We start from the raw sequence: 24,000 nt of genomic DNA on the forward strand, positions 1-24,000 counted from the left end.
CACTGTGTATCTTAGCAACCACCAATAAATTATTTTAATGCTTATTTATGATGTATTTTTAAAATAAAATTTATTTATTGTACTTTTGTTTAAATACCTCCATAAAATCGACATTATCAAAGCTTTAGTTGAAATGCATATTTAAACTTTGTTGTACGAATCGAATGTCTAAATACCTCCATTATTTAGTATCATCTAATATATATATATATATATATATATATATATATATATATATATATATATATATATATATGTATATATATATATATATATATATATATATGTATATATATGTATATATATGTATATATATGTATATATGTATATATATATATATATGTATATATATATATATATATATATATATGTATATATATATATATATATATATATATATATATATATATATATATATATATATGTTTTATCAACAGTATTAGTTAAATAATTTACCTCACTAAAAGAATTAATTCATTCTTATTATATCAAATGCATTGTAACAGGAACTTGTTCACACGAAAACCAACCAAACTTAAATAACAGGTGACGATGGAGTCTAAAGACATCAAACAATTAGCCAAATATCCTCTGTTTAATACGATGGAAAAAACCTTCTCAGCGCATTCCACAAAATCATCGTTTACTGAACAAATTCTTGCAAATCTAAGTAGCTAAGATGAAAAGACACTGTAACCCATTTTAATTGGTACATTGCCACATGGAAAGGTGTACAAGACTCCAGGGAAACTGAAATCATTGACTTTATGATATATACTTGCACTAAAGCCATTCTGTCCAACTCTAACCAACACATCCAGATATGCAGCAACTGTACAATCATTACCACACTCCTGTTTCAATCAGGCTATCTGGATAAATCTTGTGAAGTGGCCTCTCAAAAATATTAACCACACAAATATCATCTATATAACATGTATGAGATAATTTTTTTCTCCTCCATCAGTTTCTGCATGAATGAAATTCATAGAAAATAAGAATAATGTCCGCTAGTAGGGGTATGCAATCACCCCATGGGAATACCCTTAACCTGTTGAAACATTATCCCACAAAAAGACACAAAAGTATTAAATTAAATATAAATTAACAGCATCCTTAAACTTCTGCTTATCAAAACAATGAAAACTTGAGTATTTATTTTTGGAAAAGAATGATCTATCAAACCTGACAAATAAAAACTTATTAACAGAGTTTAAAACCTTGTCAATTACTTTGAAGAGTGATTCCCTCATTAGTACTAAATCCAAATTTGTATATAAAGTTGAAAAATCAAAAACTTCAACTGACTTGATATTAAAGCATCTAATTCTATCTAAGAACTCTAAAGAAGAACTAATTCTCCAGAAAGTGTTAATACCTGAATTCTTCTCAATTGCTAAACAATATTTCCTGAACTGTTCCCGAACAACTTGTAAGCCTGAGTTAACAATAATGGATAACTGTTTAGTGGAACACTGCCTGGCATCCACTATAAACCTATACTAGTACGGGTTCTTATGAAGATTAGGGATGCAGAAAAGTCGAGGAATGCAAAGATTTACCTCTTTTACATTTAATACTGAAATTATTACCTAAAACTTCCTGATGCTCAGAGATAATATCTTGGAGTAACTTATGACAAGAAACATATATGTGCTATTTCCTATACCGGTGAAAGTAACCATATCAATGCCTAACTCTCTTAATAAAACCTCCACATAAAACTTTTTACAAACCACAACAAAATTATTAGTAGCCTTATCCACTGGAGCTATTATGTAGCTATAATTGAGATCCTGAATGTCTTTACAAACACTTGGCTTGTTCAACACTGGTTTAAACCTACCCAGTGAAAGTAAGCCCTGATGACTAAAAAACTTAATCTTATTATCCAGGACTTCCACAACTCTGTTAAACCATGCATTAAAACTGCGTCCAGTTAACGTAAACTTAGTGCACATTTTGTTAACAAAATTAGAGACAGAATCCACAATTGAAGACTTAATGCAGCTCCAAGGTTGAGTTACTGGTTCTCTATATTTAGCTTCCATTTTCATCAGATCCCGAATTTCACTATTACTAGTTCTACACAAATCCCCAGAAACTACGTGTCCACAAGGTCCATATAAAAAAGGGGAAGATGAACATGCACAGTAAGTTTACAAAATGTCCTTTACTATATCTATACTAAGAGTTTTAAGAAATTATCAAAAATTATCAAAAATCCACCATAATTAAATAAGGATTGTCCTATGGTCTGAGTGAAAGTGAAATAAACCTTCAATGGAGTTCGCTCCCTAATTTTATCTGGTAATAAACTCTCTACACTAGTATCCCTAAAAATAGAATGAAACCGAAGCCTATCTACCTGCTTGCTAGAAAAATCACAAACTAAGAACTCGTGAATCCCATCAACTTTGGGAGTATACTTCTTTATCAGAAACCTGCTACAAAAAGCTTCGATCAAAAACGAGCATGTCATATGAAACTGTTAAACTCTGGACAAAGTTTAGATAAGACTTGTTTGGAACATGACCCTCAGAAGAACATAAAAAATCATGAAAAACCTTTCCTTCATAAAAATGTTTAAGCTCATCAATTATCCCTGAAATTTCTATTTTTGGAGCTGTATGACACCGACTACAACAGCCATGATCTCTGGGTCTCCTTCTCATTGGATAAGCAAAATACTCGATACAAAAAATATTACCTTGAGAAACTGACCCAGTACCTTGTACCCTGTCATTATGGCCCAAAGGATAGATCCTCTAATGTCCTGATCCAAAAATCCTCCTTGCATCCTAGCTCAACATCATACTCCTCTTTATTGTCAAAATCATTAACATTAACTGAGTTTATAATTTTAATCGAACAACTACTAAAAGCATGTCCAACTTCATTGAAATGATTATATAAATAAATATTAATACCAGACGATACAGCAGACCGATGTCCATTCAAACATTGATGCAAACATTGAGAAATTTTACCAACATATTGCAATCCACAATCTCTACAAGTGAGAAGATAAATAATGTACTTTGATTTGCATCCCAACAAACATTCACAATCAACAACAAAAGTCTTACCTGTCACATGACAAAGAAAAGTTTCACAAGGTCTAAAAACTTTACGACACAAACATCTAGAGGAATTACACTTTTAAAAAACAGCTTTACAAGTACTTGACAAAATATACCGACTCATTCTGACGCTGTATGCTTTTTCGTTTTCATAAGCCTGACATTGTTGCCACTCTTTTTGGTTTCTGACCTGGTCCAGTTGGCTCAGACTAGACAGAAGAGACAAGCTGACCAGCATACCTGTTGGCGAAGGGCTGCCTTGCTTGAGACGGGCATTACCTGGTATAGAACTGAAAGTTCTCCCACCTACAATGACAATGCCTTGCGATCAGGGTGCTGTTCCCTATACCACCTACACCAGACATTACGCTGTTCAACCTGGTGGAGGGACGCGCTGTACCGAGTGCCATTCTTGTTTATTATGCAGTAGTTATTATTGACTGACACTTTGTCTTAACAGAATAAATGAGGGGTGAATACATTTGAGAGAAAGATAAAATGTATGTGATCAGTCTGACTATGCTCTGGAGTGCATAAAACAACACTGTTGGGAAAAGATCGACTCAAACCTGATCCATAAACGAATCAAATCAATCCCAAATGGAGTTGAGGCAGTTCTCAAAGCAAAAGGGGATCAATCACAAGGATTAATTGATTATATGTAAAGACAGATTTGATTTTTCCATTTATAATAAGTGTTGCTCTATCCTGAAGAGTTTGTGAAATCCCTTGAAATTGCTTTTGGTTTCATTTTACGATGATTTATTTCATTACATCTTGATTGATAAATTTCCAACTGGACTCATACTTTTAGACTCCACTGTATGGACCCCACTCTCCTAGAAAAGTGAACTTGTATCTATGTTTGTTTGTTTGTTTATACATTGTTGCGGACCCGGGATCGGGGGCGAAGACTACGAGGGGTGAACAACCTCGGGTTCCGACCAGACTCACCAGAATCGCAGGCTGTCGCACACAAATAACTTTGTGACGTGGTGGGTCACTAATCGACCGTGAAAGCCATTAACTCGACCATGTGACTTAGGGTCCTCCAACTCATAAGTACCTTTACCTCAAGGTCACATGATCTAATTACCAGGGAATACGCCCTCAGTGCACACTTGCTCAAACCGGATCACCTTACTAGATCAAATGCAGCCGAGTGGAACTGCCAAACACATACCGGCTAGGAAACAGATCGTTGGGGAATAACGTACCAGCTAAACTTGTGTGCAGGCCATGCTGGACCAATGAAGGAAAACACGTAAATGAGCTGGGAACATTTTTATACAACACATTTATTTACAACCAAGCGAGGAAAGGTATGCAGCACAGTGAATGGAGTTTTATTTTACGTACAGCAGGGGAGAGCAAGGAATTTGTGGGGTGCGGCAAAAGTCAACAACTTACAAGAGGACACAGAGCAGGATTATCCCAACTATCTTCTACAATCTTACTTCATCTAGGATAGGCGCCATCACACACACAAGCACACACACACACACACACACACACACACACACACACACACACACACACACACACACACACACACACACACACACACACACACACACACACACACACACACACACCCGAGGAAAGTTAAAGAGACAAGAAAGAGAGAGAGGGAAAGGTGGGGATGAGCGCTCTCTCAATACCTGGCGCGGTCGGCTGACCAACGTGGCCCAGGACGCTTAGGGAGGGGTATTTGGAAAGATACTGATGTTTATGGTGGGGAAGTGGGAGGTGTGATACATATGCGACGTGAGGGGTGTGGTGTCGTGCCAGAGGAAAATGGGATTGCGAGTCAGTAACGCGTTCTTCTTTGTGAGTCCACAGAAGATGGGATAGAGGGGTCCATTGAGAGAGAATAGATGCGTGAGAAGGAATATTCCTAACCTAACCGTGTAAACGTCTGTATGTGCAAGCATGCACCTCCATGAGAAGCTTCTCTTGAGCGTTCCCACCTCGTGATATGGCATGTTATCTCCTCCATATTTATTCGCCAGGGCTCGTCGCAAAGTGCGCTCTGCACTGATACATCGTCCGTGGCTGGTGGTGAGTCCGTTTGGCTTTGCGGGAGTGGCAGCACATCGACAGCATGGCAGGGAGTCCAATGTCTGCTCTCGAAGAATGGCAGTCGCACACGGATGATGTTCTTGAAGAAGAAACTCTCTCAACAGCTCCACGTTACCCCATTTTATAACCCCCAGGTGAAGGCTGGGGCGAGGACTGGAAAGCGACACACTGTGGCCCAAATCCTACTCCTCTATTGGGCCACAGCGGCCCGAGCCACGCTCGGCCAGGCTCCAGGACCGGAAACCGACTCAGATGCTCAGCTTTAGCACGGCTCAAAGTTCCTGACTTAACATGGGGAGCATGCTCTCTGAGCCGGCCCTCCGGTCCCGAACGTGCACCAAGTGTAGTCTGTATGTTGGATGGTAGTGGACTTTCTCCACCACCCACAGACAACTTCAGGAGCCAAAATGCACACCTGGGACCCAAACCAAACTCCCGGATCGCCCTTTCCACGACCCCTCCTCGTTGCTTACGGTCTTGCGGTGGTCTAACGTCTGGAAGAGGGCTGTAACAATTCTGGACGCTCACCCAGGACATTCCCGTGCGATGTGTTTGAGCTTTATAGTATCTGTAGTGTGGTCCAGCATCGCGCGGCACCAAGGACAATGGCTGATGCCACGTAGTGCTGGAAATAGAGGCAAATTGTGGCAATGCAGAGGTACGAGGGGTGCAGGATTATTTTTCCCGTATGCGGGAGGCATTTGTGGTCAAAATCGTGAAATTTGGTGAGCGAGGTGCGGAGTAAGGTGAGGTGCCAGTTGGGAATTGGCTTGCAGATGTGAATGGAAAATGGTGTGCAAATTCCCGGGGCAGGTTGTCTTGTGTGCAACGGGGACGATCCAAGCCACGGGAAGCATCGTGGTGTGCTTATTAAACAATTGTCTGTTGAATGGCATGTGTGCTTGCATGTTTGTTGTATACTATGGCTAAAAGGAAAGGGTTAGAGGAGAGGTCAGAGTACAAATCAGAGATATTTATTAGATCTAACTACGAGTCCCACACAACACAATTCATCTCGTTAACCCACCAGACATGAGGGGAGGACTAACTACACATGAATACTAATAAAATAATTGCCCGGGGATCTCTGTATGTTGGATGCAATTGCCTTAGAGGCATGCGGTTTTGCAGAACTGCAACACTGCTTCAAAAACTAGAGAATTACTGAATCAAATCCAACCAGAGTTTGTATGTTGCCTAAGGGTACCCCGAATATGGTTTTTCTCAGCGTGGCATATCTGAGGAGGTGGTTAAGGGTGGTGGGGGGAGACCCTAATTCTCTCCATGTAAATGTATATTGTAAAGCACCACCCAGTGTTATCCAGTCTTACAAATCATCATCTTCTGACATAAAGAAAGTTTAAACAACTTGACAATATGAATAGCAGCCCCATAACATGCTGCTGCCACCATCATGCTCTACAGAAGGGATGGTGTTGACTGGGTGATGTGCAGCGTTTGGCTGACATAACGCTTTGAATTTTGACCAAAAAGTTCAATTTTCATCTGACCACAAAACTTTTCTCTCCATGTGCCTGCATCATAATTAGGATGCATCTTCTTTAGTAATGGCTTCTTTCTTGCCACCTGTCCAAAGAGGCCAGCTTTGTGAATGGAGCGGGATATTGTTGATTGATGAACACTGACCCCCATCTTGGACAAAGAGCCTTACAGACCTTTCAAAGTCATTGTTGGATTTGGAGACATCCCCCGAATCAGTTGCCTGCTTGCCCGGCTGCTGAGTTTGAATTGGCTGGGTGGTCTGATATGTCTTCCGCTTCTTAATTTTGGATTTCACCGTAATCAAAGGGATAATGAGTAACTTTGAAATCTTCCTATAGCCCTCTCCTGAACGGTGCTTCTCCACCACTTTATGTCTGACTTCTTTGGAAAGTTCCTTGGTCTTCATGTTTGCCTTGTTGGTTGACCAAGTGAGTTGCACCTTAAAACACCTTAGGTAAGTGGGGAGCTTAATTTTTCAGTTAAACCACTGATTACATCCAGGTGAAACCTATTACACTTCTTTTGTAACCTTTCAAACAAAAAATTTGCTCCTGAAGTAATTTAGGGTAAATTTGGTAAAGGGTTTGAATACTTGTGCAACTGAGAATTATCTGATTTTCTCTGTTAATCGAAGTTATTCACATCTTATCTGAGTTTTTCAGCTTTACCACTTTGGAGTAGTTTGTGAAGACTCGATCCATGCATAAAGTTTGATTTGAAAGCTTCATGAAATAAACACAGGTGGCATCAAAATGTGAAAACTTTGGAGGGGGGTGAATACTTTTGCAGGCCACTGCATACACACACATATATATACACGTACATGTAAGATATATTAAGTGTGATTTGACTGATCGATTTTTCATGATTTTTCATGGTAAGACTTGGAACGATGGAGGATGCCCACAGTTTATGGCAGACTTTGGCATCCAGCTTTGTTATGTTGGGTCCAGGAAAAGTCTTGACTATAACGAGGCATATAGTGTAACACTGAACCACTTCCAGTGACTCACCATGGAAATAGATAGGACGCTTCATTTGACTATCCTTCCAAAGCAACAGGGTGAGATTGTGGGTTTTGGGGCATTCAAAACTATTTGAGAAACGTTTCATGATGATAAAACCAATCATGGACAGATAGCCACTCTGTCACAGGATACTCGACTGAAAGTCTGAATTCCTAGCCGCCTGAACAACTCCAAAATTCCTGCCTCAATTATTTTGAAGGGAATGTCAGGCCTGGCCAGCCGGTTCGTGAAAGACTTGGGCCAAAACCTTTCCCTGACCAACCGCAAAAGAATGTGGGAATAATTGGGGCTGTTAAGAAGTAGTAGTCATTGTAGTAGTAGTAGAAGATCTGCAGGTCTTCTTGACATAAGTTTAAGAACAAAGATCAGCTCCATGGGAAATGGGTGAAGACCTAATCAATCACACTCTAGGAAAAGATAAAGTGAAGAGTGAAGTAAGGTAAGCTTCCTACCATATCACTTTTGCAACGCTTCATGCACCACACAAGACTGCCCACATGCTTTCACAAAGGTACAGTGGAAGGTATTGATTACATCATACAATGAAACCCACCTGGAAATTCCAGGTGAGTGAAACCCAAAGGGCAGATGTGCCTGTCTATCTGTTTGTCTGTCTGTCTGGTAGTGAGTCCGAAGGCCGGTTTGTGTGCTTGGCTCACACTGGATGATTTGTCTTTGCCTTCCTAGCAGTAGCCAGGGCAGGAATTTGGAATTTGGCTGCTGTACCGACACAGAATGGCCTGCTCTTTGTGAAAGGCACCCTGCAATCTTCAACGTTCACCAGCAGTTAATAGTCAGAGGAGTCTTCAGGTTAATAGGCTTCCCAACAGATGGTGGACTCATTGATGCAACGATCAGCTGATGAAGCAACAGCGTGACAGTTTGTAGTTGGGGCAGGAATCAAACCCACGCGAGACAGCCCAAAAGTCAATTTTGCTACGTCTGAGTTGTCCTTCCATCCCTTTGACATTTTCAGTAAAAGGGCCAAAAAATGAGTTTTGCATTGGTCTAAATGTGGTAATAATCATCGTTTAATCTTTTTGTCTTTCACCTTGTCTGCAGTCTCAGTCTCTGTTCTCTTTCTCCCTTATATCCCGCTTTCTCTTCCAACATCAAAAGTGTGCCAGCGCAGGCCTTCGCCTCGTTTCTCCATCACTGACGAATGCAAATATACAGGTCGGGGAGGTGGGCGCCAATGGCTAAAGTCGGGAAATGATGTCTGATGGCTGATAGCGGTGGCGTGGTGCCCGTGTGGTCCGGGTGCTTGCTCTTCGCCGAATCCTCAATCCCAGATCTGATGTTTTGTGTTCGTGCTTTGGTGCTGGGTTGTTACGGCCGGTCGTTGTTGCTGTGTGCAGCTAGTTGGGCACTGCATACATGTGGCTGGACACTGAGTGCACACAATTGGCCAATGGGTGTAAGTGTCCAGGCAGTGTGTCTGCAGAGTTGGACAATGGGTGCAAGCGTCCAGGCAGTGTGTCTGCAGAGTTGGACAATGGGTGCAAGCGTCCAGGCAGTGTGTCTGCAGAGTTGGACAATGGGTGCAAGCGTCCAGAGAGTGTGTCTGCAGAGTTGGACAATGGGTGGAAGTGCATGGGTGCTGTGTGCACACATTTGGGCGCTGGGTTCAAGTGGCTGGGAGATTGATGCTTGTGACCACGTGCCTAAACAATAGCAATGACAAAGCGATCGGTAGTTACATACCTTCTATTGTTCCATCAAAAATAATGGAGTTTGCTATAAAGAAGGAAAAATAAATAGACAAAGACAAATTCTAAAGAAAACAACAAACACACAGACAGACAGAAACATACGCAGAGACAGAGACAGAGAGGGCCAGTATCTATGCTTGCCAGCGACGTTGGTGGTCAGATAACCCTTTCTTCCCCCCTCTCCAATCCCCTCTTTCCTAAAGCATTATCTTCGAGGTGAAGTTAACAGACTTAAATAGGAAACTGCGCTGCTTCTCCCTCCCCCTTTCTCCCCAACTCTCCATGCCCCTCTCCCGACCCCAACACTGACCCAAAAGATGGTTGCAAAGAAAGGTTATCCCAAGGTTACACTGTACAGGTGTTAGTTACAAGCATGTATGTGGCATCAGCAGCACCTGGCATTTACACCTGCACAGGAACAACAACCAATCACATCGAGACCACAACACTAGGTAGACACATACGAGCTATTACCCACCACCCAGGTAGCAGAATCCAACAGCAGCTGGAATGTGCTGCTCGCTTTGATTCGGTTCATGGAATATCCCTTGAATAAGTGTTCTGTAAGTACATTTTATGCTGGAAGGAACCATGTCTATCTATTACGTATGCAAATATTGTGCAAATTAAAATCTTCCCCAATCCCAGACTACTTCATGAATTTTCCCTTCCCTGTACTTCTATGTCCTCCTGACCCTCCTTTCTCTTTCCTTCCAGGGGGTGGTGTTTCAATCAGTGCATACATGTTTGGTTCCTTTGACCTTTTCACGAGGGAACACGGTGGATATAATGATGTAGTATGTGAAACGACCGATTTGATATCGAATGGAAGTGCAACAAGTGCCTCGTTTGCTCTTGAATATTTTTGGAGTTGGCCATCTTACCTTTTATGTACATCCTGGTGGCATCCTTCCTAATCACCTTTCTTTTCATGCAACGTTCATGTCGTCATGGCTTCCAAGTGTTTTCTCTTTGTGTTGATGTACAGCACACATTGACACCATGATGACACAATTTGGATTTGTGCAGCGGATGTGTCATAGGTCATGTACACCTGGGTCAAATTTACAAAAATCTATGGAGAATGTGGATTCATATTCACCCAAGAACCTCTCTCGATTGAAGATTCTTGTCCATCCAGAAACCTCCAGCCTTGTAACCACCACCAAGACAGGTCAGCCAGGTCTAGAAAAATGTATATTAGTTGCACCTCATCGCCAAACCCTTTGTTTCATGAAGTCGAGGAAGGCTACACTCAAAGACCATTTTGTTCTTGTGAATTGCAGTTTGGCTGCCAGGGTAGCTGTCATTTTTTCGAGCATGGCTGTGCCACTGATGCTGTGTCCCTCTAGGAGTATACTGGTACTCATTTCACCAACCTCAGAAGGATGACAGGCTGAGTCAACCCCACCTGGTGTTAATTCAGTGGTAAAACAGGGCTCGAACTCAGGACCCTAAGATCCTGAGCCAGCCATCCTAACCACTAAGCCAACACCAGGCTTGCTCAAAGACCATTAATGTAATTACATGCAGATTCCTCCCACTAAACAAGATGCTGAAAAATGTCATCCAACAGTTTGATGTTAGTCACAGCATAGCTCGAGAACAAGCCGATTCAAAGCTGCATAAACCTATCTCTTTGATGCCACATTTCACGTGTGTTTCCCCATTCTTGCAAGGGTGCGGTTATAATAATATATAAAACTTTAAGCCCAGATCATTAGACTTTTAGATGACAAGGAAGAGTTGTATGTAGTCCTATTGCTCGTGCTTCTCTATGAGCTAAGTTGACCATCAAGGTTGGCCTCCAAAGCCAGTCACTGACTGAGCATCCTGCATCAGACAAAGTCCTTCCTTGGCACACCTGAACTCTTATCCACCTAGAAGGTCTTCATCCGCAGCTTGATGGCGTACTGCTCTCCCCTCTGGGCTGGCTCCCCTGCTTCACATCTTGCTCAGCTTGATGCTATGGAAACCAAGGCCTTCAAGATCATTGAAATCTCCCACACTGAAGTTGAGTCTATGGGTCGATCACTGCACCATCACAGGCAGGTCGGTGGTCTCTCTTTGTCTTCTACCACCTTCTTTCTGGTCTTGCGCCCTCTTTCGTGCTTTGTCTCGACCCCACCGTCAGGTGGCATCGTCACCCAACAGCATCCTCCCCTACCAATCTTTCTTCCCCACATTCCTTATTAGTCTTGCCCCGAAGGGATTGTGTGACTATTGCAACGTGTGTGTGTGTGTGTGTGTGTGTGTATGTGTGTGTGTGTGTGTTTGTGTGTGTGTGTGTGTGTGTTTGTGTGTGTGTTCTGTCTGTGTATTCTGTGTGTGTGTGTGTTCTGTGTATGTGTGTGTGCATGTCGATATATTTTCGCTTTAAATTTTATTCTATGCAACCGCTTGTCCGGTCAATGCGAAACTTTAAACATTTGGGAGGGGGGAGTTGGGGGTGGGGGTGGGGTGGGGGAGAGACTCCTCTTGGATAATTTTTGTTGATAGCCCAACTATATTTATCAATGACATATGGCTGACAGGATCACCGAGACGTGCACACTCTCAGCTCTAAGCTGTCTCGCATCGGTTTGAATCCCGACCCAGCTATAAACTGTCATCCTGGTGTTTCACAGGCATGGTGATTCACCAATGTTCTAGCTCTTCTGTTCTTTGTTCTCGTTCCTTTTGATCCGTTCTTTGTTCTGCTTTATTTTGATCTGCTCGTTGTGCTAGCTCTTCCTTTCTTTGTTCTAGTTCTTTTTCATCCGTTCTTTGTTCTAGCTCTTCTGTTCATTCTTCTAGTTCCTTTTGATCCATTATTTGTTCTAGCTATTCTGTTCTTTGTTCTAGTTCCTTTTGATCCATTCTTTGTTCTAGCTCTTCTGATCTTTGTTCTCGTTCCCTTTCATCCATTCTTTGTTCTTGCTCTTCCATTCTTTGTTCTCGATCCTTGTGATCCATTCTTTGTTCTAGTTCTTTTTCATCCGTTCTTTGTTCTCGCTCTTCTGTTCAATCTTATAAGTTCCTTTTGATCCATTCTTTGTTCTAGCTCTTCTGTTCTTTGTTCTAGTTCCTTTTGATCCATTCTTTGTTCTAGCATTTCTGTTCTTTGTTCCCATTCCTTTTCATCAGTTCTTTGTTCTCGCTCTTCTGTTCTTTGTTCTAGTTCCTTGTGATCCATTCTTTGTTCTAGCTCTTCCTTTCTTTGTTCTAGTTATTTTTCATCTGTTCTTTGTTCTAGCTCTTATGTTCATTCTTCTAGTTCCTTTTGATCCATTCTTTGTTCTTGCTCTTCTGTTCGTTGTTCTAGTTCCTTTTGATCCATTCTTTGTTCTCGCTCTTCTGTTCTTTTTCTAGTTCCTTTTGATCTGTTCTTTGTTCTAGCTCTTCCCTTCTTTGTTCTAGTTCCTTTTGATCCATTCTTTGTTCTAGCTCTTCCGTTCCTTGTTATAGCTCTTCTGTTCTTTGTTCTAGTTCCTTGTGATCCATTCTTTGTTCTAGCTCTTCCTTTCTTTGTTCTAGTTATTTTTCATCCGTTCTTTGTTCTAGCTCTTATGTTCATTCTTCTAGTTCCTTTTGATCCATTCTTTGTTCTTGCTCTTCTGTTCGTTGTTCTAGTTCCTTTTGATCCATTCTTTGTTCTCACTCTTCTGTTCCTTGTTATAGCTCTTCTGTTCTTTTTCTAGTTCCTTTTGATCTGTTCTTTGTTCTAGCTCTTCCCTTCTTTGTTCTAGTTCCTTTTGATCCATTCTTTGTTCTAGCTCTTCCATTCCTTGTTATAGCTCTTCTGTTCTTTTGCTAGTTCCTTTTGATCTGTTCTTTGTTCTAGCTCTTCCCTTCTTTGTTCTAGTTCCTTTTGATCCATTCTTTGTTCTAGCTCTTCTGTTCCTTGTTATAGCTCTTCTGTTCTTTTTCTAGTTCCTTTTGATCTGTTCTTTGTTCGAGCTCTTCCCTTCTTTGTTCTAGTTCATTTTGATCCATTCTTTGTCCGAGTTCCTTTTGATCCATTCTTTGTTCTAGATGTTCTGTTTTTTGTTCTAGTTCCTTTTGATCTATTCTTTGTTCTTGTTCCTTTTCATCAGTTCTTTGCTCTAGCTCTTCCCTTTTTTGTTCTGATTCCTTTTGATCCATTCTTTGTTCGAGCTCTTCCGTTCTTTGTTCTCACTCTTCCGTTTTTTGTTCTCGTTCTTTTCTCTTCCATGAGCCTCGACTTTGTACACAAAAAAGTGCACTGGATGACAAAATGGCACCATATACTTCAACAAATCCTCAGAGGGATCACACTTCAAGACAATGTTGTTTGTGCGCTATATCAACATCAACAATCCATCAAAACAGTGTTAATGGAACTGCCTACATTAAACGGTGGACTCACTGGTTGTAATCGGATATGTGACATCATACGTGGACAAATGTGGCAACGTTTTCATATTAACCATGCTCTCAATAAATCCGGGTTTTCAAGAGGAATGCAATTAAATAATTTCTGTAATTTCTTCCAGGAATGAGTTGAAATACCACTGTTGATAATGCATATAACAAAATAAAATGTGCTGGAATAAATATCCATCCTTGAGTTGAAACCGAGTTAGTTTATTCTGCAGGTTTGTGACTTCTCTGTATTCTACAATCTCCTTTTTGGCCTCACATCCTCTGCCCGATATTGGCTCTGTCCCTCCCAGTAACCCTCCTCTTGTTAAACCCTCAAAATCCAGGCTCACCACTCATCTCCACTCATTTGCTCCTCTTCATCACCTGCTGAATGAACTTCCCCATTCTGTTCAGTCCCATTCTTTCCTTCAGGGCTTCAAGACAGCTCCTCACAACGACCTCAGGTCACCTCCCATCCATGCTCATGATCTCTTCGACCCCAAATTACCCGATTCCCAAGCATTCCTTTTTTCAGGTTATTGTGACCCCCACCCCCTCCATCACCTCATTTCATTTGTTAGTTGGTTTGTTCCTTTTTTTGTTTTATCCTTGCTTTCTCCTTCCTTTTCTCGCTGTGTTTCATTCAGGTTGTCTGCCGCTTGTTCACGCCCACATGTCCTTCTCCCCCTCCCCTTGTCCCATTGATCTCACTCTCACTTATATTGCTATTAATCATTTTGTCGAACAGGCTATGTCTGTCAGTGATTGTTTTGTATCACTTTATAACACAACCGACCGATCAGGTTACGTGCATCGTTATTGATCATTTTATATCAGTTTATAACACATCAGGTTGATCCGGATTTGTAAATGGCTGTTTGCATACTTGTCTTGCTACACAACTTCTGACCTCTTTAATCTGTTTTCTGGGCTATTCTTATCTGTTTCGGTTGCTTTTACTTCTGGCTTATTTTACTTTTGCAAACTTGACATGCATGGCTCGGTTGTGGTGGAGATGATGATGCCCCCTGAGTTGACACCGCATGGTTGATCTGAATGAAAAAGTTATTTAATTGGGTAAAACTAGGTAAAGACATCGGTGATGATTAGTGAAGGTTGTACGAACAAACAGTGTTCGGCGGAAGGGGGGTGGGTGGTGGTTCAGCAACTTTTATGGAGTAAATGGCCACTTCACAAGAAACTTTTACTTAAATGAGAAACTTTCAAAAAATAATGTTTTGTAGCTGTGTCCCTATCAGCAGCCAACTTGTTACAGCTGCAAACAGAAATCTGTCTTTAGTATGGCAAAGACCGTTGACACTGGACTGCAAACTATGTTGAATGCGCCACGTGATCAGACGCAAACTATTTTGTGCTTATCAGAGGGTAAAAGGGTTGGCAGATTGGTTCAGAGGTAGCGTACTCACTTTAGGATCTCTTCAGGGTTTGATTCTGGGCCTGACTATAAGCTGCCACCCTGTGTTTTGCAGGCATCAATGAAGAATCCATCTTTTAAAGGATATTCTGCCAATATTTTGCCGGCTGTCTGTTATGCAAGAGCCTTCGCTGGTGGACCTTACATATCTCAAGTATTTTTAAGAGTATGCCTTGTGTGCTGTTATGCCAGCAAAATTATTACAGATAAGTGCCATCAATCTAAGGTGGGGAACAGAATCAGTGGCATAGCCACATCTCCGCAAGTTATCGAAACTTGTTGCCATATTCTGCGTATCAATGAAAGGGTAAAAGTTTTGTGACAGATTTGTCCCCCTTCCAGCATTGCTTCCACTGTGCAAGCCGCTGGCTGTTTTGGAGAGCATTTGCCTGGCATGGACCAAGACCACCAATTTATTTTAAGGGCTGCATTTGTGCACCTTATGATTATCTGAGCATCATTGTAAACAAAGCATGTTTCTTTTCCCTCCACTACGAACGATATATGTACACCACGAGAACATCACAATATATCATCTCTGTCGTCTTTTGTGATTTTTTTTTGTGCATACATGGATGAATCTCATGGAAGAGCTAGAGCAGAATGGAATTGAATGAAATAGAAGGGGAGAAATACCAACAGCAGAGTGGAGGTGAGAGTGAGATTAAGAGGAGGGGAAGAAGGACACGTGGGGGTGACTAAGTTGCACAAAAGCTGAATGAAAGACAACAAGAAGAGATAGGGGATGAAACGGAAAAGGAAAAAAAATCGATTGACAACTACCAAACAAAAAGAGGTGAGGGAGGAAATCACAATAACCTGGAAAAAGGGAGTGCTTGCGAATGGGGGTAATTTGGGGGTAGAAGACATCATGAGTATGGATGGGGGGATGACCTGAGGTAGTGGTGAATAACTGTCTTGAAGTTCCTGGAGGGAAGAATGGGAATGAGCAGACTGGGGAAGTTGGTTTCCAAGGTGAGAGAAAAGAGGAACAAATGAGTGGAGGTGATGAGTGAGCACAGATTTTGGGAATTCACCAAGAAGAGTTACTGGCGGACCGTGTGCGCCCTGCAGCAACCTGGGAGGGTTAGAACAGAGAGGGCAGAGGGTGCATGACCAAAAAGGAGGTAGTGGAATAAAGAGGACACTAACGTGCCTGCAATGTGAAAGTAACATGCCGAGACACTGCTTCATTGTGGAAGATCCCAAAGGTTTTGAGGGCCTTCTTTTCCATGGCATCAAGAAGGGCAAGGTGTGAGGCAGGGGTGCCAGCCTAAAGTGTAGAGCAGTACTCCATCACGTTCGTTTTGAAAAGCATGACAATGACCTCAACTTTTCCTCAGCTACCACAGTCATCAGCAACACGACAGAGAATCTGAGACGATATATAGAGCACGTCTTGATACGGCATGCTTCGCAAGACTGAGAGATGATTATCCATAAAAGAAAAGGGAAAAATGAAAGGAATGGAATTGTCATCTGGAAAATTCCTGGATTTGATTCCATGACTTGTAGTTGTGGTGAAAAATACCAACACCCATCCTCCAAACCCCCCCGGCAGCAACTTTCATTGACTATCACACAGCCTTCCAGACTGAACACAAACTAGATAACAACACTGAATCTGCCAAAACCTGTAATGTATGAACATGGAATAATACAAGCTTAACTGAACAACGGATCTTAAACTTTTGTCACGTCCTGATTAACCCAATAAATACATGAGTGTAAAATTACCGAAGTAATGTAAAGGCTAGAGTCAAACTTTGTAAGTAAAGAAGCAAAGTCAGAGATTTGCAAATGCTGAAAGAATGACTGAATGGATGGAAAGAGAAGTAGGAATAGTTGGATTCAGAAGGCAAGGTTATAAAATGTAGAATGAAAGTAAAAAGACAAAAGGACAGATATAGATACCAGAGTTATGAATCTCACCACAAACCAATGCAAAGCTACTGCCCCCCCTCAAACCCCCCTCCACCAACCACCACCACACCACCCACATCTCCCCACCCCTCACCCCCTACCTGCCACTTCTGTTTTGAATTAGAACCATCTTCTCTTCGTCTCCATATCTTTCCCTGTGTCAACCAACTGTGTCTGTTAATCCTACCCCTCCCTCAAAACTGCGGTTCCTCATGTCTTCTCCCCAATCCCCTCCCCTCTCCCACAAACCAAACCATCTTCCCATTTCTCTGCCCCTCTAGCTGCCCGACTCCTTAATTTTCCAGTTCTGTGGCTCTTAAGTAAACGACTCATCGCTAACTCTGCTGAACCATGCTGCTGCTCAGCAACTATGCTCCCCAGTCTGAGTACCATTTATCCTGGCCCTGCTGTCTAATGTTGACCATTTTCTCTGGTCTCGTAACTGAAGCTCTCAGGAACCTCAGTATTCATTAGTCTCATAATATTTGTGCTCTATTCTCTTCAGGCAAAACATTATATTTCCTCACCTCTTTCTCTCTTTTGATCTTCCCACTTCTCCTCCCGTGACTTCTTTCTCAATACCTGCACCGTGATGGCCAATATCGAACAACATCCATCTTTGGAAGTTAAATCTCGTTTTTCATATCCCCTTCCGACCACCAAAATCCAATTCTCTCACTCCTCTGCTGACTCAACCACCCCACCCCCCTCTTTCTCCCCACTGTCTCTCCCTTACCCTCATACTCTCTCACCATTTCCCTCTCTAAATCTGGCACTTGCAAAATGCTCCCTCCACCCTTCCTCCTCCACTGTCTCCTAGAAATTCTGAGGCATTATGGAAAACAGACGCCATTTGGACGATACCCAGTCAGACAAGTTTATGTGGAAGGCAGGCCGGGTGCCGGGGTGACGGGAGGGAGGCAGACAGACAGGCGGGTGAGACATGCAGTACTTGTACCACTGCCCTGATAGTGAGTTGGGGAACCAGTGATAGCGAATTATTTGTGGGGCAGCAGCATGAGCTCTGGTCCCAGTTACTGCCCTGATAGCCAGCTGCCGCCACCTTGCAGGAGGCAATGTGTGTCCTGCACACAACAACTAGATTGTCTGTATATGGCTACCGATAAAATCCATCATATCCCAACCGTCCACTTCAAAATCACAGATATCTACTCAAAAACTCCAGATATCAGTAACCCAATAATTATAACTGAAGAATCATGCACACATCAAAACATTTATGCAAAAACAATTTTGTTTTTCCTTCAAAAGTAGGACACATGAAAGCACTGGTTTGTAATTAAAAATAAATATTTTTTTTAAATCATAAAGTCAAATTCTATACTAAACCGAGTGTGTTCATTTCATGCTAAATGGTTGGAAGAATGTGTTCATGTAGTTGTTAAAACTGAAATACAGGTGCAGGGATGCTTGAGAATAATCTCAGATTATTCTTCAAAACCAGTATCTAATTAATATGAAAACTCAGGAGGAAAACTAATTAGAATATAGAATGTAAATCGAAAATGGTCAAAGAAGAATGTCTTACCAAGTTGTGCATATTTACAGGAAGAGAAAACGAAAAACTATTCATGATGGATGGTATGTAGTCCACTTTGCATCACATTACATACTATAATAACTAATGTTAGATCACATTACATACTATAATAACTAAAGTCAGATCACATTACATACTTCTATACTAACTAGTACATGCGTGGCTGTACATGCAAAAAAAAAAACTTTCAAACCACGAGCCAGAAACAACAACCACACAGACCGTTGCATCGCTCTCGCATGCCCGTACGTGCGTGGCCCGGAAGTTCGCATATCGCAGTTACGATTATTCGCAATTTAGTTTTAATGGCCAATTATTCAATTAGCGCCAACGTATTTTGCCTTTTCGCAATGTCATCGCAAGGAAAAACACAAAGAGAAGAGAAGAGAAAGAAGAAAAAAAAACTACGTGCAAAAAACAACAAAAACAACAACAACAACAACAACAACAAAAAAATGTAACTTTCAAACAAACACACAGTCCGTTCCTTCGCTCTCCTAAATGACGACTGGATTGGGGCATTGTGTTTATCTATAAATGCGCATAAGAAATCGAGAAATTATTAGAATACACAAAGTCATCACTTTCCTGAAGTCCATACGTTGTAACCCGTAATGGGGAACGCGGCTGAGGTTCTCTTCCCCCATCGGCCACGCCCACGCAGTAACGTGTCTTGTCATTGGTTGGTAAATAAATGGCCATAACTTGGGAAGCACTTGTCCGATTAATATCAAACCTTGAAAAGGCACATCCACAGGGCCACAGCAATATACCTGGCAAGTTTCAATTAGATCGGACCAGTGGTTGTCGAGAAATAGCGGACACACACACACACACACACACACACACACACACACACACACACACACACACACACACACACACACACACACACACACACACACACATTGCTGGAATTATAGATAGATAAATGTCAGTGTGTGTGTGTGTGTGTGTGTGTGTGTCTCCTCCATAACTCAAAAACTGTAAAACCGAGCAGCCTAAATCTTTGCACACATACTAAGAAAACTCCAAGGAAGTGCATGACTGAAAATTGGTTGTTTGGGTTAATTAAAACACCCCTTTTGAAGATAATTAATGGCCTTATTTAATTAGATCCTTCATCAGGTGATCTTCAGCCACCTCACTCTCTCGGGTCTGAAGGCGTTTCCTAGGTTACCTCGGTGGGGTCTGAAGCTAACATGTTTTTTGGCCTGCTCAACCTTGCCTTGACTTGGAACAGGCCGTAACGTTTTCTTAACGAGAAAGTTTTCTTTTCACTTTCCTCACTCATATTATCGAGTGCTTGCCTGTTCATCATCGCTACGAATCCCTGTATACATCACTTTTGTAAGTATTATAGTTTTCAAATTAGGAGCTTGGAGCGATTTCATGCGATATATGATACAATTTTCCATGATATACACTCACGGACTAATGAAAGTATATCATCAAAATATTGTTTCGGTTTTAAGGATCGGATATCGTCCGGACAAAATAAGTGTTGAAATCTGTTTTGAAATCTGATATAGTACAGCAGTTATGTGAACTATTTGGTGGAATTGTGCCTTTGATGATAGAGGCATGAAATTTGGCACACAGTTAGGGCATGCCCTTGGGAAGATTTTTGGCTATAGGGCCATCATAGATTTGTCCCGTGACAGGAATGGCAGACATTTTCCAAAAATGGCCACCAAAGACATGATAATTATGTATGCTATTGTGTGGATCAAAATTTTGTTATTAGTTCTGGAAACACATATAAAAGTAAAATCTCTTCTTCTTTTAAAGGTGGAACAGAGTGAACTATGTAATATTGAACATTTGTGTTGTGATTAGCTGTGTTGTACTTTTGGTTTCACCTTTGGTTATGTGTTTACTGTCATCTTGTACTCACCTTATGTTACCGGCCTACTCATTCATTCCCTATTTCTGCTTTTAGGTGTAGCAGTGTGACGATGGCAAAAATGTACAAGGTGGTGGATCCTCTTCAGCATGGGGCATCAACACATTGTCCAACAACAGACTGGAGAAAGTGTGCTCTGTGCCAGGAAGACATATCAGAGGTGCTTCACTGTCAAGCCGAGTCCAGACGTGACACACAGGAAGCAGGCTACATGACAATTGCTAACCTTCTTGTGGGTTTTAGTAGGATTGGTTGTTCGCCAATACAGTAGTAATAAATCTCTCATGCCTTGAGGACGGTGAGAGCATTGAGGCAACACTGCAGCAGCACAAAGCCAAGTGGCACGACTCATGTAGACTTGAGTATAACAAAACCAAACGAAACCTCACAGAGAAGAGGAAGAGACTGATAGAAGATACTGCAGATGCCTCTAAGAAGTTCACCCGTCAGAGTTTGGGAGAGACAAGGACTGATATTGAAACATGCTTCTTCTGTAGCAAACATGCACCAGCTGGAGGGTCTGTGCAAAGCATCAACATTCGGGGTTGATGTCCATGTCTAACAATGTGCCCTCAAATTGTAGGACAAACGACTAATTGCCAAATTGAGTGCAGGAGACCTAATTGCACAAGACGCTCAGTACCATGTGCAGTGCCTGGCCCACTTGTAGAATAGAGCAAGAGAAACAAAAACATCTGAAAAGTCTAACGTGGACACAGTGAACCATGGCATTGCATTTGCTGGACTGGTATCTATATTAAAGATGCTCGCATGGACGATTGAGCAGCACCCATCTTCAAACTCACAGACCTTGTGAATCTGTACAGCACCAGACTGAAACAACTTGGGACTGATGTAGTAAGGTGCATCTACTCCACCAAGCTCAAAGTCAGAATATTGGGTTACTTTCCGGACATGGAAGCTCACAAGCAAGGTCGAGATGTGGTCCTCATTTCCAATGAAGATATTTGATCCACATTGAGCAAGGCATGATACTGACAATGATGGAGTTTATCTGACGAGGGCTGCTCACATAGTGAGGACGGACATACTCAAAATAAAATACCAGTTCAGTGGTTCATTTGGAACCAAGTGTCAGGAAGATTATGTGCCAGTTTCTCTCTTGGCACTAGTTGCTATGGTGTTTAAAGGACCAAACATCAAGTCACAATGAAGTTCATCAGCAATGCCCCAACCAGTTCTCACCATTTCGCAGCGACTGATGCACAACAGTTTGGTACAACGTCGAAGGCATCAGGCTACAGGTACAATTAGGCACAGCCAAGAATGGGAAACACCTCTGCCTATCTACCTTGGGTTAGTTCCACGCCTTCACTGGGTGTGACACAGTGTCCTGTTTTGGAGGCAGAGGCAAGAGGACTGCATGGGACACCTGGAACACATATGGTGATGTCACTACAGCATTCTGTGCCTTAGTTGCTCGGCCAAGCCTACAATCCATAGAGGAATGGCTGGGGCCACTGGAGTGATTTGTGGTCCTGCGATATGATCACACCAGTAGCCAGGAGTGTGTCAACAAGGCAAGGAAACAGCTGTCCACTCAGAAAGGCAGAGCAATTGATTGTCTGCCTCGTACACAGGCAGCACTCATCCAGCACATCACATCAAGAGGGCTGCCTGCCTACCAGGCTGGTCACTGCTGGGCCCAGATGATGATCACGGCTTCAGAGCTTCCATCTACAAGTGAATGGGGGTGGAAGAAGAAGGTCGAGGGAGGCTGGGAAGTATACTAGACAACCCTAGCAGAAGCCATGCAAGCTTGTAGGGAACTCATACATTGTGGCTGCAAGAAGGGCCGGACAGGACACTGCAAGTGCCGGAAGGCTGCTTTGCAGTGCACTGTTCTTTGTCTCTGCGGTGGATTTTGTACTGACTGACTGACAAGTAACAACAGTCGGTCACAAGACGTATGAGACATAAATTGGACACATTGAGCTGTAAACTAAAACATAATAAGTCCCTTTAATTAATGTGTGCTCATTCGTAGCTCGAGAGGTAATTGCTCCAGTGAAGTTGTCCCAACTTGAAATAAAAGTAATGTTTTACGACCCCCCCATAACGATATTTGGCATTATCTACCATTGTGGAGTTACATATACCACTGATATGAGGTAGATAATTTAAAAAAAAATCACAATACAATCGACTTGATCTACCATATCGAATGTACGACAACAGCCGATGGTGGCCATCAAGGAAAATGGCACCACTTTTGTCACAGGGAAAATCTGCGATGGCCCAATTGTCAAAAATCTTTCTTAAGGTATATTCTAACAGTGTGCCAAATTTCATGCTTCTATCATCAAAGGCACAATTTATTTACAAATCTGCAGTACAAATAACTTAAAGAAATAACGAGTCTTATAACTAAACCAATATACCTATTTATTTTGAGCAAGCAAGGCTATGTTCCCTCCTTCTCCATACGTACACAAGAAAATGTGAAATGTCCAAAGCATTAAACTGATCTTTTCCTACTGTTTAGAAAATTATATTGAGTGAACAAAAATTGATGAACGTGCCAAAATTAACCAGCTTCATTGAGCTATATGATTTAATGCATTCACTGCTGGACCTCGTTCCCTGTCCCACAGAGGGACTGCCTATCCACAGTGTCTGCCAGATCTGTGACTATATTTTTGGAGGTTTTGTGAGGTGCTCTTCAAGGAATAAAAGCAAATCTGGTTAAAAAAATGGACGTTTTAAAAAGAGTTATAACGTTTGTACAGATCCCGAACCGATGTACCATGTGACACGTACACAGACGAGCAGGCAAAATGGCAGATTTTCTGCAATGTTTATTTCATGGGCGATTGAACGTTGCGATGTTTCCAGGGTTGTTCTGCATTAAGCGTCAACTCTTTTGTGGATAAAGTAATTTTATTTCATTAACTGCTGCGTGCGCTGTATTATTCTTCTTGCGTATTGCAGCTTAGCTGCCGGGGTAGATATCATTTCTTGGAAGCACGACTGTGTCACTGATGCAGTAGCCCCTCTACCAGTACACTGATACTCATTTTGCCAACCACGGAAGGATGACAGGCTGAGTCAACCCCCTGGTGTATTGATTCAGTGGCCAACGGGGCTTGAACTCAGGACCCTAAGATCCCAAGCCACCACCCTAACCACAACGCCAACACCAGGCTACTGCATGCGCTGTGAAGACTGGCTTTAAAGTGAAAGGTGTCCTTTATGGAATGCAGCGACAGCCTGGCCAACTGTTCCTTATCAACCATTTAATAGGAGTGCTTGCATGAGTGCGTAAGCCACATGCTAAGCATCCATTGCTGAAAGCGAAACCACACTACGTCATTCTGAGCGAATACTTCACTCACTGCGGACACTTTTGCCATGCCACATCATTCGGAGGGGGCGCTTCGT

At 42.0% G+C, this 24,000-nt stretch overlaps 1 protein-coding gene and 1 long non-coding RNA gene across 9 annotated transcripts in view; one reads left to right on the forward strand and one right to left on the reverse strand.

Moving 5' to 3' along the window:
• The window catches only part of LOC147026090 (uncharacterized), a 34,068-nt gene extending 18,102 nt beyond the window's left edge, over positions 1-15,966 (forward strand). For 2 of the 3 annotated variants that reach the window (XR_015058111.1, XR_015058113.1), the window contains exon 3: positions 3,283-3,607. This is a non-coding gene — a long non-coding RNA (uncharacterized LOC147026090). Of the gene's footprint in view, positions 1-3,282; positions 3,608-15,263 lie in introns of those variants that run through there. The other variant, XR_015058112.1, reaches the window with a different exon arrangement.
• The window catches only part of LOC147026089 (T-box transcription factor TBX4-like), a 198,510-nt gene that overhangs the window by 73,216 nt on the left and 101,294 nt on the right, over positions 1-24,000 (reverse strand). Inside the window, exon 1 of one of the 6 annotated variants that reach the window (XM_085881144.1) lies at positions 17,659-17,795. The exons of 4 other annotated variants lie outside the window; for them this stretch is intronic. The gene's annotated coding sequence lies outside the window, so the exon portion shown is untranslated. Of the gene's footprint in view, positions 1-17,232; positions 17,284-17,658; positions 17,796-24,000 lie in introns of those variants that run through there. One more of the 6 variants, XM_085881141.1, reaches the window with a different exon arrangement.

Source organism: Eptatretus burgeri, chromosome 5 (assembly GCF_056783735.1).
Source record: "Eptatretus burgeri isolate ZD-2024b chromosome 5, Ebu_testis_v1, whole genome shotgun sequence".
In the NCBI taxonomy this organism is placed as follows: Eukaryota; Metazoa; Chordata; class Myxini; order Myxiniformes; family Myxinidae; genus Eptatretus; species Eptatretus burgeri.